We start from the raw sequence: 16,617 nt of genomic DNA, 5'->3' as shown, positions 1-16,617 counted from the left end.
TGGTGATCTAGTTCCTAAAACACTTTTCTATTATGTAGAGCTTTATATATACATTTTTTTTTTTTTTACATTTATATTAATTTTTCAAAATTAATGTTTTTTTATTTATTATTACTCAAGCATTAAGATATAATATCCTTCAGCTGCTTAGTGCTTCACATATTTCCATATTTATATTGCCTTTCCAACTAAATCCTTAACCATGTCTACTGTGGGCGTTCATTCTAGTCCTTTTCGCATTTCACTGTGCCTATTCTCCATTTTGTTAGGTTAGGTTCAGTTCGGTTCGGTTTAGGGTTCCCTCTGCTCTGTCTGTGATTTTTCTACCGGATTACAATTGTTTACACACACGACTGCACATTGTGACAGTTTTGCAGAGTATTTTCTGTTTTATTTTGTGCTGTTGCCACGGCGTTTGCAATTGTTGTACCCCACTTTACACTTGGTCCTCGCATATATCCTTTTAAGCCCACACACACACACACGCATACAGATGTAATTGTGCGTCTTCATGTGTGCTATACTGTTGCCTGCCATCCTCTTCTTTTCTTTTTTTTTTTTTTTTTTTTTTTGCTTCAAGTATAAGTTTACAACAAGCGCTTTGCATGTGCGCCGCTACAAGTGTGTGTGGGAGTGTATGTGTGTGTGCGTGTGTGTATGGCTGCCACTTTGTCTAACATTTCACTTTACATCCCCACCGAATCCGCCCTAACCGGCTGCTAGCCAAACGCAATTGCCCAGCATTTTGTATGCTTTTCACTTTACATTTCCCAGTCACAATTTTTATATATTTTCTCTCTCTCTCTCTCTCCCCTTTCTCTTGCTCTGCTGTTGTATTTTTCTAGAGTTTTTTTCCAATTTTCCGCTCATGTGGCTTCCTGTTCGCCTGCTGGCTCTCTGCGCCTGTATGTGTGTTAGCTTATTGACCGATATGAGCTCGGGGTAATGCGGGAATTTCCCCCCATTATCAGTTGAGCTTGTATAAACTATTTGATTTATCCGATTTTTTTTTCACAATAGCGATTCTTGTACTCGTTTTTCGTTCAGTTTCCGACAGCTGTTTGACTTGTACAGCAGGTGCTTTACACAATCTAACGATTAAATCCATAAGCTAGTAATATATATATTTTTTTTAAAATCGTATTTTATAGTGTGTAAATGGAAATTTCTTTGTCAGTGTTGCTTATGAAGATAATCAAAAGAAAAGTCTGATTATTGCAGACGGAAATAAAAGATCCGAAAATATACGGAATATCAAAGCTTTTGTTATTTATATTTATATATAATATATATAGTATATAAATAATTTTATTCATTAAACATTATATTTATTAACCATTTCTTTATTGTTAAAGATTCTGATCAAAGATCTCATATTTTGATTCGATTTATACGAAAGGTGTTCTTCAGCTAGATCATGAGCCAACGACCGCAATAAACGGTAGTCACAAGGGGCAATGCCTCCTAAATTTTCCTCACAACTCTCGCAACATGTGGCCGACGACGCGTCGTTATCGTTCAGGTAAATCACTTTATCATTATTTTTGACACATTGCCTTCAATTTGAGTACATACTTAAAGGTTGCAGAGCCGCCCTCAAGCAGCATTTGCTTACTAAGTATTTTGAGAACATCAATAAAACATATATATCAAATTTTATGGTAAGTAGGAAATAGTTTCAAATTATTTAACACAAAATTTAACCAATACATTTTTCTTCAGTGATAAGCCAAGCACTCAAGAATATAAAAGGCAGTAAATTTTAGATTATAAGGTACAAGCAAATACCCAAGGAAACAAATAAGGTAGCAGCAGGGACTATTTGTTATTATTATTTTAGAGCTATAGAAATACAACCAATAGACTAAAAATTGCCTTTAAAATATATCAGACAGATTTTTGTCCACAGATGGATTACAATTGATAATAATTAAAAAGAATTTCAGACTACAATGTTTCTTTTACTATTTTTTTTTTAATTTTATTTAAAAATATTTAAGGTTTTGCTACCCCTTAGGAAAATTTATAAAATACAGCCTTATTAGTGATATAGACATATCTATGGAGGAGATAGAGATTTTAGTGTGTAGAAAATATGGCTAAACTTATGAGATCATTATTATCATATATACAAGCGCTCTCACACTAGAGTTCTAGTGACTAGGCATGCTGAGTTGGGTTTTTGTGAATATAAAAACCTTTGTGTTCAATCAAGTAATATATTGTATATAATTTAGTAACAGTAGGTCTAAACTTTTCTCGTCCGAATATGAACTGAGCCATATCAGTTCTACGTGTTGGGTTCTTCCCTTGAATGTCTGAGTGGACTCTCAAGCCTCCTTAGAAAGTCGATAGTCTTAACTTATATATAGATAAAGCCCCGATGTATACTAATTACAGACGAAGATTATATGTGAATTACCGAACTCATATATTCAAACTGTAGAGGTGGTAGGAAACCTTAAGTCTCTCTTATTTATACTTATGCCAAGGCCTGCTTGAAAAATGATTGATTAAGGCAATAACTTATACTACTTTCACTAAACAAAAGTATAACTCAATACCGATTGATCTACATATTACCTATATAATATTATCTATATTATAAAATCTTTCAGCAGCAACAAGTTCTTCGCTTTGAGCTGCGAGCTTGCAACAAACAGTCTCAAACGGAGCTGAGCATTTCCTCATGCACAACTTGCTCAGCTGCCCCGGTTGGCCCAGCCTCCTCTTCTACCATAGTATCAGTTGGCCCCTCTCTTCACATATAGTTCTTGTCGCTCTATCCAATTGCTGTCGCCGCTGATGATGTATTTTTTGTCGTGTTTTGTGTTTGTTTATTCCTCATGCAAATTTAATTAAATGGACTTTTTCGCCCATTGCTTGTTTTGTGTTTGTAAGCTGAGCCGCTACTGTAGCAGCAACAGGGGCACAAACAACGTACGGATGGGGGTGCGAGTGCGGGTGCGAGGGGCGTTGGCAACTTAATTAAGTTGAGCAAGCCAACGCAGAATGCAAACTTAACGAAGGGTCAGTCGATGGCATAAACTAAAAGGGTTGACCATCTGAACTTAAACAACATGACAATACAATGTGAGCTCTAATTAATTGAATTATGATTGTTATAGTCGGTCTTATCTATGCTAGAGATCGTGTAAGCAATTTTCGGCTTAATAGGCGAAATTTGTTAGAATTGTCAGCCTTGGCTTATGGCTGAATTTATAAAGATGGGTGATTCATTGATAATGATTGATGGATAGATAAAACCAAAATTTTGCTCAACTAATTCGATTTAATCTGTTATTGGGTCATTTGATAAATTAGTAATAAATATATAAAAGCATCCCAAGTCTGTTAAATTTGATGGCTGATTGATAATGACTGATGGATGAAACTAAATTTAAATTAATGATGGCAATGTCTGTTGATTGATAATGATTGGCAGGAAAAACTTGTGGCTTGTAAAAGTTTTGCACTACTTTCAGTTAAACACCCTATTAAAGTTAAGTTTGCTCCAAAGTCTATAGAATCAAAGAGTAGATTGAAGTAATTTGCAAAAGTAGGCTTTCATCAGTCAAGATTGACTGATATTGAATGATTGAATTCGCTGCTACAGCACACTGTGCCTTTGCACTATTGTATTTGAATATTACTTTTAATTACTTATCTTTTAAATAGAATTTCTGTCCCAAGTCAAAGACACATTTAAGGCAACGGAACACCCTGTTCGAACGTAATTTAGTCCGCATTAATGCATGATTGCCTATAAATATTTTACCATGCATTACCTGAGCTATAGCTCACCTGTCTGGCTAAATGGAACACCCTGTTTGCAGTGGAGCCTTTGGCCTGCTCGTCGACACGTCTGTCAATGGTAATTCGATATTATGCCGCTTTTAAATATTCTCTTTGCTCAGCTCTCCGGTATACGCTGTGTGGAGCTGCCAAATTAATTACAGAGCGCTGCACCAAACGGATGAACGGATTGACAGAGGGTACCGGCTGAGCGGGTTAGCTGAGGGCCGAGCCGGGTCCGGGGTTCGAGTACAAATAAACCAACAAACACGATGGCTGAGATTTTATGCAGCACAAAAGCTAAAGCCCAGAGCTCAGAGTAGGTTGCAGAGGCAAAGGAAGCAGCAGCGGCAGTGGCAGAGGCAGCGGCAGAGGCGGCAACAACCAACGCCCTGTAGCTGGGTCCAAAAAAAAAAAGGGCGAAGGCTGTTAGCGGCAGCAGACGAGAGGGAGACGAGAGGGAGGCAGAAGCGGGAGCAGGAGACGAGGCAACGAGACGGAAAGCAGCTTTAAAACGGGCTCCGGCATTTTCAAACTTGATTTGGCAAAACAGCGGCAAGTTCTCAATGTGTTCTACACACACACACACACACACACTATAACACAGACATATATATATGTTTGTATATAGATTCGTATATTGTTGTGGGTTTGTAGGTCTCTACAAGTATTACGGTGCTCTGTGAAGATTATCGCTGTTGTTGTTGTAGTTTTTATTGTTGTTGTTAGCTGTTGTCGGCATTCAGCTGCAGCCGCCCTTTGTCTCAGTTAGCTTTTGTCTACGGCTCGCTCTTAAAGCCTGTCGATCACCAGGCGATGACAATGGAAGGAATATAGGAATTGCTGGGATAAATACAAATACAACAGCAACAAAAGAAGAAGGCGATGCGAATGATTAATGGTTGAAGTAAGCTGCGAAAATGCCTAGTAGTAAATACATACATAAATATATTAAGTGGACTATCATTACATAATTTAATAGGGCTTAACTTCATTAACAGAAAAACGGAGAGAGTGTGAGAGAGATCGTACTAATTTGAGTCTATGCGATAAATCTGTGAGCTTTAATAAAAATTATCCTGTCGTCTTATCAAAAATTATACTATAATATTAATTCGGAAATAATTAATAATTATTTGCTCTAAGTTTACTATATAAGTCCTCTAGTTCATATGTTCGCTTTATGGGCTCTGCGAATAGACAGACAAACATTATAAATAAAATAAAATAAAATAATAACAACTTTACCCATAATTTCCACTTTAAAATTTGCCTGTAATTTCCCAGTTCTCTCATTAAGAACACCAAGAATTTGAACTGCATATTTACATACATAAATCACTTTTAATAATTATTTCCATGTACATATTTCCCAGCCGAGCGCTTTCATATCGAAATGGAAAAACATAAACACAGTAAAATCAGATCCAGAATTTGAACGCATTACGGTAAATAGCTGTGTAATTTGCTCGAACGCTGTTAATCGCATTTGCGCTCAAAATTTACGACTGAGCACCCACGCGACTCGTATCGTTCCCTCTCCCTTGCACTCGTGCAGCCTCACACCTAACCCCTTGTCATAGCTGCTCATTACACACAAAAGTCATGCCGCCATCATAAATATTTTGAGTGCTTTTTTTCAGTTTCTTCTTCCTCTTCTGTTCTGCCTGTGCTCAGCACTCGCGGTGAGCGTAGCAAAAGCTCAGCTTTAGTGAAGCTCAGTTATTTTTGAGCGCATTCTTGCACAGAGTTTCGCTTATTAAGAAAGAAAAAACGAAAACAATTCCGTTTTTGTCTGCGGCTAGGTTTCGTTCTTTTGCAACGCACCGCAACTTGAAATTAAACGCGCAGTAAATGACGCAATTTTATGCTTCGTTAAATACGCCGCTGATGGATTTTCGTATTCTTTGCACACGCTTTAGCCATGGCAATGGGAGAGTGCATTATATGGGCGAAGAGAGTGAGCAAAGCAAAAGAAGTGCAAGCAACAACAGTTTTTTTTTTTTTTGACAGGCACTGCATTAATTACGCTTAGAGCTGGTCAATCATGCTTGATTTGGGGTAGCGCAGTGAAACGACAAAAGCTTTCGCTCTGCTTTGCACAATGTCGCTCTCGCTCGCTCACTCTCTCTGGCACTGCAAATGTTTGTTTTGTGGTCCTACCCCAATGTAACGGCAGTGAACGCATAATGCACCGGAGCAACATTGCCGCAGGGCAGCTGCAACTGCAGCACACACTCTAAAAAAAAGAGTAAAAGACTTGCATAACAAATTCTTAATTGTGCAACAGAGTGCATGCATGCGCTCTCTCACTCACTCTCTCTCTGTCACTCTCTAGCTTTCTCTGCTGCTGCTGCTGCTGTTGCTGCTGCTGTTCTCGCTTGTCTTGCTTAAACTTGTCCACTCGTTTCTTTGTGCTGCTGCTTCGCCCTGCAGCCATATTGCGGAAATATGTCAACGCTGTTGCTGTTGCTGCTGTTGTTGATGATGTTTGTATTGTTGTTGCTTTTGCCTCTGTTGTTTTGAAGTTGAAGTTTGCATCTCCTACCGTTGGGTTAGGTGAGGTTATGTTCACGCACACACACATTGACACAGACACATACACTAACACACGCATCGACATAAAAGCATGTCACGCATAGCGTAATTTCATGTGACGTAAATGCAAAAATATGTTAAAACTGACGCAGATTAAAAGCAGTTGCCGTTGCAGTTGCAGTTGCCGTTGCAGTTGCCGTTGCCGTTGCCGTTGCAGTTCACATTCACTTTAACTGCCAGCCAGATGAAGTTTTTCATTTTGAATCAGGGCTGTGCGAGCAAAAACTTTTCAACTGGGGTGAGACGGTTTCAAGTCTTTTGAGATTGATGGGCTCAGTGTTGGAGAACTTTATAAATATCAGCAAGGGTAGCAAACTCAATGAAGCAACTGTCAAACAGCACAAAGACACAAATACATAGAGATTATATACACACACATACGTGCATGCAGATTCTAAAGTCAATCGAGTGCACAATTGCTAGAGATCATGAATAGGGTATAGAATTAAAGTTGACGAAACTCAGCGAAACTAGATGTAACTTAATGACCCATAATGCAAATTTTAAACTGTACCAAATTAACTTTGTCGAAGGCAAACAAAACCCAATGAAACTTAACGAGACTTTATGAAGCCTTTAAATTGCCCCAAAATAAATTTAACGAAGCCGAATGAAACTTGACGAAACTTAACATGTCATTAAATCTTCAAATTGCTGCAAATGTTCATATCTGATTTAAATACAATAGTATGCGTGTTATATATTTAATAACTTAACGAAACATAACGAAAACAATGTATTTAAAAAGATATTACTAATAGGCCACATATTGCAATCGTATATTGTACAAGTTAATACATAAAATGCATGTCAACGAAGCTTGACGAAACTCAACGAAATATCCTGAATACTTTAAATTGCTGCAAATGTTCAAATCTGAATTTAAAAAGTTGGCTAATAACTTAACGAAGCAAATTTTGAAGACTAGAAAATGGACATTACTGATAGAGTCAATGCTACAATTGAATTATTGCCCCATTCATATATAAGATTTCTGTCAGCAAAACTTAACGAAAGCATAAAAAACAAACACAAAGCAGTACCGTTTGCTAGCTTAATAGCATAAACACGACAAAACAATGCGAAACTCATATGTAAATCAACAACTTAACGAAGCTTAACGAGTCAAACCACAAATTGTACCGATGCTCATCAATCTAAACGCAAAGCGACTGCCGAAAGCTCAAACAGAAGCCAGAGAAAATCGCTTGACAGCGCATAAAATTGAGTGAATGCGGTGTAAAATTTCCAACCGGCAACGCAAGGTCTTAACGCCTGACGCCTAACACCAAACGCCAAACGCCAAACGCCCTAAAACATTATGCAAATTGGCAACGAAACGAACGACTTAACTACATGTTAAACTTATCGCTGCCATCAAGTAACAGTTTGGCCAAATAATAAACTGGAGTAGCTAGCGACAAGCAAGACTGGGGCGTGCGAAGCCTTGACATGGCTAAGGTGAGGGAGCGGAAGAAACACACACACACACTCACAGAGTAGTGTCAAGCATATTTGCCGTTTATTTCTCTGGGAACTAGCCGACGAATGGGAGCCGTAAACAAGTACGGGCAAAACAATAAAAGTAATAATAGCACGACTATACGTATAGGCATTCTCATCAGTATGACCGACTGTCGAGTTCCCGGGCAACAATGTAAACAACAACAACAACAACAAAACAATCGTACATAATCGCGCACATTCGTAGCATGCATGCAAATTTGTCAACATTAATTCCCGTCCCGCCCACTAGTCCGTCCACCCTGCTAACGAATGGAAAATATGCAGGTACAGTTATCATAATGTGGCAAAAGTAAACAAAACCAATTTGCCGCCATGCTAAGTTTTGCAGTAACGGCAGTTCGCAATTTGTGCTGAACTTAAAGGTAAACAGTAAAAGTTAAACAAGTTTTTCAATTTTTTAACATAATGAATAAATTATGATTTTCTTTCATCTTTGGCATTTCGAAGCGGGCGACAAAAAAATAAATGAATATGTTTTGAAGAGTCTGTTGAGTTGGCGGAAACATTATTTCATTAAGTTGTTGAAAATTCGATTATCAGAATAAAATTGTTTAGCTTAGAAGATATACAAAAGAAACATAGAGATTTACTTTATTTATGTGTAAACTGAATTTAGTATTTTATTTTTTGAAAATTTAAAAAAATATATGAAAAAATAATTATTTATTTATTAAGCAAAATTTTTACTTTTAAGTTAAAACTAAATTCATTAAATTGATTTTATAATTACGAAGAATTTAATGCAATTCAAATGAAATGCTTGAAAAATTGAGTTTAAGCTTTTCTTTTGAAATGTATTAAATATTCAGGTTTATACTTGTAAATTTATCTTTAAAAAATTATAATAATAAAATAAAATATAATCGAAAATAAATAATAATAAATATATATAAAAGAAAAAATGTCAAAAAAAAGTAATAATAATTAAATGAAAACATACTAGATTTTTTTTTAATATTTGATATTTTGCTTGCATAAGTCGAAGAAAGTAAATATAAATCGTGGAAAACTCAAGGAAAAATGATTTGTTTATAATAAATAAATTTTTCAATACCTATCTCAAAGAAAATTAAAAATTTTTCTTTTTGTAGATAATCAATTTTAAGCATAAAGCTTATTCTATTAAAAAATTTCAAAAGTAATTTCGTTTTGTCTAATACAATTCAAATTTTGATCGCCTGCGCAAATATTTGCGCACAAACAATTTATACAGTATAAATTGCATAAAGTCGTATTTAGAACTGCCTGAGGTCTTATAAAAAAAAGGCAAAAATAAATAAAAGTAAAAACAAAACAGAAAAAAAAAATTGCACAGGCCAACACAAGTCGAAGTCGAGTAAAGGTCTGAGCTATTTTTGAAACAGATTCCAAGTGCTAATTTCGCTTGGAGCAAACAAATATTGAACGAACAAAACTGTACAAGTTTTTCTTTTTAAAGTTTAGTGTTTACTTTCATATTTATGCATCATCACATGCATATACATATATATGTATATGCTTACATATATTTTGACAGGTTCACTGAACCCTGCAAATAAAATATATATTGAGAAAAAAAGTCTGCTCTATGAGTAATAAACTGGGCCGCAAATACGAGCGAAAACTGCCTCATTCGCAAATATTTGCATTTGAGGCGCACGCCAAAAAAAAAAAAAAAAAAAAAAAAAAAGAAGAAGAAGAAAAACGGGAGGGCATAACCGACAGATACTCCTTTAAAAGTGAAGGCAGTGTTAACTTTAAAAAATAAATCAAACGTACAAATTAAAAAAAAAAAAAAAAAAAAAAACAAATAAAAATAAAGAAATAAAACTAAAAATTTTTATTATATCTCTTTTAGTTAAATAATAATTAAGTTTTTATTTATAAAGTTATTCAATTTAATCATTTAATAAAGTTGTTTAATTATAAAAAAAAAAATTAATATATGCTATAGATATAACAAAAAGCAAAGTACATATAAGAAAAATAGTTTAAAATAAAATAAAAATTTTCATATGGAATCAATTTATTTAATTTCCAAATATATATTGGCTGAGTATATAAGAGTCCATTATTCGACTTCTCATCAGAATTTTTAAATAAGAGCATGGTTGTTATCGCCTGCATAATACTAATTCATTTGATATTTCAACTCTTGACCACATCATGGATTCTATGATACAAGGATATAAAATATATATACATATATACAATTATACGCTCCAAATTTAAAGTTAGCTTAAAAGCAAAAGAACGGACTGCAGCAGAGGCATTGCACAAAACCAATAAACCTCTTTCACTTTCGTGAGTGGGTATAAAAAATATCGAATGTAAAAAATAAGTAAACCAAATGAAATAAGGAAATTCGCATTGATTTTATCTACGGCAAACATAAAGAGAAATGTATTTGTTTATAGGGCTTTAAAGCTGTCTTACGACTTTGAACGAAATATGCAAAATAAACTTGATTCTCTTCAGATATACATAGATATATATACCATATAAAAATGCAAGTGATAAATTGTTTTGATTGAAGTGCTTAAAGGAATGCGCGACTCCGTTTGGTCTAATTGACTGTCTTTTTTTTTTTTTTTTGTGGTCAGCGCACTGAGTAATTAAATTTTTGTGGCTCATAAAATGTCTGCGGTTAGCGGGAAATGCCTTATGCTAGAATTTCATTTTTCTTCTTCTTTCCTTCTCCGTTTATTTTATTCGGTATACAAGTGAATTGCATTTCAGCTCCCTGACTAAATGGACCATAAAAATGCTGTTGCTGCAAACAACATCGAAATAAGCGAGAGCGATAGAGAGAGAAAGAGAGAAGCCGAAAGAGAGCGAAAATAGCTTCATAAAAAATGTTCAGATGCAATAGGGGAAACGAAGCTGATGAAAGTGCCTTAAATTTAAATAGAATTGCATTAGGTAATTAAATGCAGTTAAAACTTATCTAGCTTTTTTTTTTAACATATAATAAGCAATTTGGAAAAAGATTTTGAAGCCATAAAAGCCAAAGGTATTCTGTTAATTAATTCCCAAATTAATTGGATTTCCATTAAATGCTTAAAGAGCGAAGGTAACTTGGATGTAAAACAATTGAATCTTGCTGTCAATTAAGAAATATATATTTAAATTAATTGATTATCTTATGTAACTGTTAACTTTTCTAGGTAATTGGATTAAGTGCAATTTTAATACTAAATTAACGCTTGTTTAAATTTAGAAGACTATTGATAGAACGCAAAGTAATTCAATATAAAATACTTGAACTTTGAATGTCTATAGTACTATAATATTTTCATTAGGAAAAAAAAAACAAAAAAAATAAATAAAGCCTAATAATAATTAAAGTCTTAATAATACTTTAGACTTCAGCTAAGCTCGTTATAGTTTAAAGCTCCTTAAACGGGTCGAAGAATAACTTATGACTTCCAATTAATATTTTAAAATTTTAATTAGTTTATAGATTGTGATACTAATAGAAATATTTCAATGCAAAACATTTTTTAGGCATAAACATAAATTAAATCTAAAATTATTTGTTAGTATTTATTCGTTAGAAAAGAACAAAGAAACAGTCTCAAAATAAGTAAATTCAATTTAGGTACCATACATCATTATGCTCAATGTATTCTTTCGTATATTGAGAGAGATGATAGCAAAGAGATAGATGTCTAGATGCTCATGGAATTTTCCCATCGGACATATACGATTAAACTCAATGTTAATGTTGAGCCTCTGCCCACATGCTCCTATCCAAGCATTAGAAGCCAAATAAAATAGATTAATCTGCTGTGTAAATATGCCTCACGTATTTCACCCACACAGATTTCGTGGTTGACCCCCAAAATGAGGGAACCCTCCGGTCCCGGCAGCGACCCGAAGTCGACTTACTGCGGACATATTACAGCAAATAATTTCTAAACGCTTGTCCAGCTCCGACACCAAAAAGCCCTAAGCCCGACCAAAAAGACACCGAAAAAAAAAAAAAAACAAATAAAAAAACACAAATAGTAATGTGGGCAATTGTCGTCGCTTCTGGACCGCAATTAATTTTCATTACAAGGCAATAAGCAAAATTAAACTCGAATCAAGTAGCACCCAAAAGAACTGGTCGCAGATTCGGAGAGAAAGTTATAAGAAATGGCAGGACATGTAGGATGACCGGACTTGTAGATGAAACGTGTTGACATGGGCAATTTATAAGAGTTTTGCCTCTGATTTGTATTGTCATCAAGTTGCGGAGTGGCAAGTTTCGTAGCATGGACAAGAAAAGATAAAATAATAAAAAGAAAGCAAAAAGTTCAACAAACAATTGACCCCAAGGTCAAACGACGAAAAACTTACAAACATATCAGAGAGCATGGGATGGGCTGGTTGAGAAGTTTTGTTTGGTTTTGCTTACCTGCAAAGAGAATGAAAAGGATAATAAAAATATTAGTTTGGTTCAAGCATTAATCAAATTTTTATAGTTTAAGCATATGAACTATATATAAAGTTTATTATATTTAAAAAGATTATTTGGTATGAAATTAAAATTAATATTTAAAATAAATTTAATTTCATTTGTAAAAAAATAAAAATAACACACCATTACTTTTTAGAACATTTTGATGGAGCGTAAAATAATGAATTAGAAATAATAAAGAATTAAATAAAAATAGATATATATCTATTTATAAAAATGTAAGAATGAAATATATTATTAATAAACTATAAATAATATATAAGTAATATATAAATAATATATTAGGTGTAATTAATAATGGTATGTACAAAAAGTGATAATAAATAAAAACGTAATATTGAATACTTTCAGCTAGCTGGTTTAATTAGAGTATAAAGTGTCTATGTCTAGAAAATAAGATTAATTACAAATTTGAAATCATTTTAAATAATTTTTTTTTTTTTTTTTTATATATATATAAAAATTTTTAGTGTCTTTAAATAAATAAGAAAATTTAAGAAAAATACAAACTAAAATTACAAAAAAAAAATTTCTTCAATATATATACATGTATATACTTTTTTTTTATATAAAAATTATTTATAAATATTTAAAAAATTTCATTTTATCAAAAAATATTTATATTTGTTATATTATATTTTACATACACTAATATTTCAATGTTTTATTTTTGTGCTTTTGAAACACTTTTGCTGACTAATAACATCAATATTTGACAACTTATTGTCTAAAATTAGCAATGCCTTCAATGTTTGCAATGTTATTTCGCTTAATAAAAAACTATGCATACATATAAATAAAAAATAAAAAATTAAATATTTCTGCACGCGTCTCACCCACAATAGAAATACAGTTCATTAGTTAAAGGCCAAACGCATAGATGAATTATCGAAATAGAGGCAGAAAGAGAGAGAGAGAGAGAGAGAAATACTTGACTGCTCACTCACATATGAATGTGATGAGTGTGTCTGTGCAAACAGTCAGACCATCAAACGGCACATGAAGTGGGTGGAGATTTATTCAAGTTGATTTTCAATGATTTATTTTTGGCAATCAGCTAGTTTTTGTCTGCTCATTTCGTTTATGGTTGAGCGGAAGACAATTGAAAAGACTTGTTGAGCGCTGGTGCAGCAAGACGCATCAGCTGCTAATAACTTGTACTCGGAGTGAAACTCAGACGAATGCAACGCGGCGTATGAGTAATGAGTTTTTTCAGCTCTGCTTTGTTTTATTAGACTCTCATGCCATTGCGAATGTGAAATCAGGGTATATTAGTTTGCTGAAAACGTATGTACACAGCAGGCAGGAAAAGGCACGCCCCACATTCCTGATTAGGAAATTTTGATATCCATCCAATTTTATTTTTATCGATAATAATCGATAATGTGACCTTGTTTTTAAGCAGAGTAAGAGATTTTACATTTATAAAATAATACATAATTTTGTAGTTTTCAGATTTTAGAAACCACGCCCCACTCGGAAAGAGACATATTTAGCACATACATAATTTTAAATGATACAGTTACTCTTGTTACGAAAGGATATAGCCCATACTGGAATATCAAGTCCTCACGGGGATCAGGGTATTTCCTAGTCGAACTGTCAGTCTTACTGGTTTTTTATTTTTTCTTTTTTATTTTTTTTTTTTCTTTGAGCTAAAAAGCAAAACAAAAAATCATTCAATTTGATTTCAAACCATTTAAAAATAGATTTTTTTGGTTTGTTGTCTTTGAGTTTCTTTTTTTCCTTCTATTTTTGATTGTTTGCTCATTTCAGGGTTAAGTAGCTGTGAGCTAATCGAGCGAATGTTTGTTTCTCTGTGTGTGAATCAAAAGAGAATTTCATGTATTGTTAGTTGTTTGCCTCTCCATGTTCGATAAGCGAATTGCTTTGATAGTGTATCGCTATCAACAAGTAATTACATGTTGAAACATAAATCTAATTGGAAATGGGAGTTTGTATTCTTAAAGTAATACAATACGTTGTGAAGCATTTGCATTGAATTATTACCTCAATTTATTAATTATTAAGATTTGAAAGTAGCTTCAATTTTAATGTTTTTTTTTTTTTTTTAAACAAATCTTTAAACACGTTTTTTAGTTTTCATAGCAAAAATAAGTTTTATATTTTATTTTTTAATTTGTATATTTTATTTATTCATATTTTCTTTTTTGTTTTATAATATTTACCAAATATTAACGTACTGATGTTACACAATATTAGTAGCTTCTGAATTTACTGGTGATAACGCCCAACAAAGATTTACAAAACTCGATAATATATTTATATTTTTTGTTCAGATCTATATAGCGTTCATGTCTATAAAATTAAAATTTTCCAAAAAAAAAACTGCTGAGATATTTTTTTTTTTTTTTTTCATTTTATCAACTTTTTCCTAATTTAGACTAATTTTTTGCTCTATATTACAAATAATTCAATAAAAAACAAACACGCTCTTCGCATAACTGAGAAGTATGCGACCAAAAAAAATTTAAGTATTAGACAGAGGACAATTAAGAGTATTTTAGCACTGAGTGGAAATCAAGCAAAGTTATAATGGACATATATATGGAAACGTAAATAAAATGCATGCATATCAACCCAAGTTAACAAATTTTATGAACATTCCCTTCAGCCATCAATTCACATTCACTTCCACATTGCCAAAGAGACACAAACTAATAAAAAAAAAAAAAAAATTAAAAAAAGAAAAAATATATATATAAACTATATATAAAACTAAAAGAGTAGTGTAGGCGCAACAAGAGTCGACTACCGCCTAATATTGATCGCAATTGGCAAACCCAACCCAAAAAAAAAAAAAAATAAAATAAAACCCACTGCCTCAAGTACACACTTGACAGAGTCCAGAGCGAACAGAAAATGATGTGGTCATAATTAAAGCCATCGAACAGGAACTCAAGAAAAGCCATTGACGTGGGCCCAAACACAATGCGAGGGGAACAAAGTGAAATAAAATGAAAATAATAATAATAACAAAGTAAAGTAAAGTAAAGTAAAGTTACCAACTGTATGTGGGCAGCGTGCCCAGCTGAACTAAACCAGTCCAAGTCCGTTTCGACGTCTTTATTTTGTTGTTGTTGTTGGCTTTTGGCTTTTGTGTACTCGCATATTTCCTCGCTCTGTGGCTGACGTCAGCGCGTAAATATAACTATTTATTATACACAATATACACACATATATACACATATAAAGGGCGCGGAGGGAAGTGTTCTGCCTTGTTTTCGACATTTATATTTTGCTGGGTGCGAGCGAGTGAGCGAGCGAACAAGACAGCCGCATTTGACCAAATGTCAAAATATTGTTTTATTTGGAGCACCACGCACTGGAATTGACTTTTGTGGCGCACACTTCATTAAGTAGCCGACCCGTACCACGATCCCCCAATCCCCAATCCTCATGCTGCTGCTGCTGCTGCTGCTGCTGCTGCTGTTGACATGGGTTCAGTGAACCGCACAGGACATTAACTTCTTACAGCTAAACACATTTATCGCTAGTCTAATTCATGCGCTTATCTAATCAAGGGCATCGAACGGCTCAACACGTGCCCGTGGCTCAGATATAGCTCAATCTTTGCGATTGGCATTCACACCTGCCTGCAAACTGACTGATATGGCCAATAGGGAAGTGAACAGCTACCTGGATCCACATACGTATATATTATATATATTTATTAAGGCAATCATTCAATGGCTTTCAAACTGTCAATCGGTTACAATCAGCAGTTACTTTTCTTATTATTATCGCTAATTTGATTGGATGACGCGACACGTTTTGTTCAGGGCGCATCAAACAAGCAATACTCAATAATATATATATTTATTTATATATAAACATATATACATATGTATATATACGACTCAAGTCAAGCGAAACCGTTAAGCACATTAGCTTAAATAACACTGTGACCAAGCTCAATTCTGATTGGAATTGCATTTTTTTGTCGTCAAATAAAATTACCTATTGAGTGTTTTAATTTCAACACAAATTTAGCAAATTTAAATTGAATTTTTTGATTAATCTTATAATGAGATTTTTATTATTATATTAATTTTTAGATTTCTTTTAAAGTCCCTGTTCCTTTTCTATAACGCATTTTCAAGTCTATTGTTTCACATATTAATTTAAAAAATTCTTACTAGCATTAAATTAATACAAATCTAATTTTAAATCTATTTCAATATATACAATATACATTATTAAAACCAAAAGAAAAATATTTTTTACATTTT

At 33.4% G+C, this 16,617-nt stretch overlaps 1 protein-coding gene and 1 long non-coding RNA gene across 5 annotated transcripts in view; one reads left to right on the top strand and one right to left on the bottom strand.

Moving 5' to 3' along the window:
• Nucleotides 1-16,617, bottom strand: part of tai (basic helix-loop-helix family member taiman) — a 123,091-nt gene that overhangs the window by 36,711 nt on the left and 69,763 nt on the right. The window lies entirely within an intron of this gene.
• On the top strand, nt 227-8,590 carry LOC149269902 (uncharacterized). Of its 2 annotated transcripts, none has more exons than XR_016268866.1 (4): nt 227-1,077; nt 1,400-1,522; nt 1,582-1,661; nt 2,619-8,590. It is a non-coding gene; the product is annotated as an uncharacterized LOC149269902 (long non-coding RNA). The 2 variants fall into 2 exon arrangements; XR_016268865.1 differs by having other exon boundaries at nt 231-1,114.

Source organism: Drosophila arizonae, chromosome 3, assembly GCF_054131065.1.
Source record: "Drosophila arizonae isolate 15081-1271.41 chromosome 3, UAZ_ARI_1.0, whole genome shotgun sequence".
In the NCBI taxonomy this organism is placed as follows: domain Eukaryota; kingdom Metazoa; phylum Arthropoda; class Insecta; order Diptera; family Drosophilidae; genus Drosophila; species Drosophila arizonae.
Note: the sequence above shows the minus strand (reverse complement) of the source record. Positions and strands in the feature narration are given on the sequence as shown.